Source organism: Octopus bimaculoides, chromosome 2, assembly GCF_001194135.2.
Source record: "Octopus bimaculoides isolate UCB-OBI-ISO-001 chromosome 2, ASM119413v2, whole genome shotgun sequence".
Taxonomy (NCBI): domain Eukaryota; kingdom Metazoa; phylum Mollusca; class Cephalopoda; order Octopoda; family Octopodidae; genus Octopus; species Octopus bimaculoides.
Genome location: NC_068982.1, coordinates 151,537,497 through 151,539,843, shown reverse-complemented (window position 1 = coordinate 151,539,843; position 2,347 = coordinate 151,537,497).

Sequence of the window (2,347 nt, the reverse complement as noted above, 5' to 3'; positions counted from 1 at the left end):
TATATATATATATATATATATATATATATATATATATATATATGTATATATATATATCGTCATACATACTGGCAGCGAGGCGCAGAAGCATACAGAGAGCAATGATAATCTCATGTGACTCAAACCAAGACAACTACAAAACCAAAGCTTATTGTCAGAAAGTGGTTTAATTAGTAAAACTATGACATCGTATGACAGATATAGTTGTACTTAATTTGTTTTGTTTTTTTGTTTTCTGTGCGGAGCGGGATGAGGTAAATGAATTACTGTCTATTTCCTCTCTAAATATAGCAGCAGATTTCGTATGATGTTAACACACAAACTCTATTTATAGCTATCGATTTTGGACTATTTTTCAGTCGGAACAGCCATCCATCAAAATGTCGGTCTGTGCGCATGGCATGAATGTATACATATATATATATATATATATATATATATGCGCACGCACAAATACACACAAACACACACACACACACACATATATGCGTGTGCATATAAATACATATTTGTATGATAATGTAAATATGTACACATAGACACACTCACACATAAATGTATACATATATGTATGTATTTATATATCATACATCAACATATGCATATATGCGCACGCGCATACACGTTTAAACGAAATGCAAGTTGACTGTGACTTTGAAGTTTCGCTGGCACCGGCTCACTTGTTGCTGTAGTTACGTATAATAAATATATCGAATATTCACTACTGTCTCCGCGATAGCATGTATTAAGGGACTCTACATCACAGGCGTACTTCTATGAATATGGCAATAGTAATAGTGAATACTTTACCAATCGTTACTTTACAGATAACACTGAAGGGTGAACATTTGTGTGACTTTAGAAAATTAGTTTACAGAGTAGCCTCGATATGCTATAAACATTGGAGTCAAACTTCTTTTATGTCGCCCTACAGTTTTACATACAGTTTTACAAAAGGCAAGGATACATCAGATGATGTAATGCAAGATAAACTATACTCCAAAGCAAAAGAACAGTCACGGTTGAAATACCTTAGATTATAACTCTGATCGATCAGGTTGACTTGGAGTTAAACAGCTATGGTAATTCAGCCTTGCTGAAACTATCGTTCTCCACTTCTCTAAATCATATTCACATTTTTGCACTATATATCATTACACGTTAATGGAACTCATATATTGTACGGTTCTCAGGTTGTTTACAACTACATTGTTCCTATAAATGCAGTGAGCCTTTTGAGACTTATGGGTCTCGTCTAAAGGCAAAACCCAATCGGATTTTCGGGGTATAGTCAACCTTCCAAGATACTTTTGTATTCTATTGATTCAATCAACTGTCAATTCGCAATGCAATATGTACAAAGGATGATAGATGAGAACATTGATAGAGTATGAAAAATATTAACTTGCAGTATATTGTCCGGTCCTCTACCAGTGTATATTCAAATCTCGCATTGCTACCTTCGGTCGATAAAATAGTATCTGTCTTCTACTAAGGTTGATGAAATATTTTTAAGTTCCGACATATGTTGCAGCATAATACCAATGCCAGAAACCCTTATTTAATCTATGGTTCATGCATATACTAGTAAATATTGCAGAGCAAGAAATACATCCAATGATTTCATTTTGGTTCTCGGTTGACTTGATACATACCACTTCGCTTAACCAGTTAATGCTCACATGCAATATATGCAAAAATGCCACAATATCTAATTTTCTCCCTTACCTAAAATGTGTGGCTTGTGTCTTGTTAAAATCAAACCTTTATATATATGTATGTATGTATGTATGTATGTATGTATATATATATGTACACACACACACGCACACTCACAGACGCGCGCGCGCACACACACACACACACACACACACACACACATATATATATATATATATATATATATATATACACGCGGACGTGCACACTCTTATATGGCTCGAAATAATAGAAACTCTATAGGTAGAACATTATCCATCTAAACGTTTTCCATAAAGTCTGTCACGGGACAATCTTTGGTTATTCACTAAAAGACATGGTGTCTAATGTCGATATGTTTAGCAAGTGTAAGACTGATGGAATTGAGAGCTTCCTTATATAGTAGCAATTGCGCTGGACTGGCCATGTCGGTAGAATGATTGACGAGAGAATACCCAAAGTTTTCATGTACGATCTGCTTGATTGTAGGCACAGAAATGTTGGTCGTCTCCATAGACGACCAACATATATAAGAACAAGCTGAAGAGTAACCGCTCAGCAGTCAATACAGCTCACGAAAACCTTTAAGCAAACAGCCTCAGAACGAACAAAATGAAGATCGTCGTGTCAAAATGATATAAGAGACATT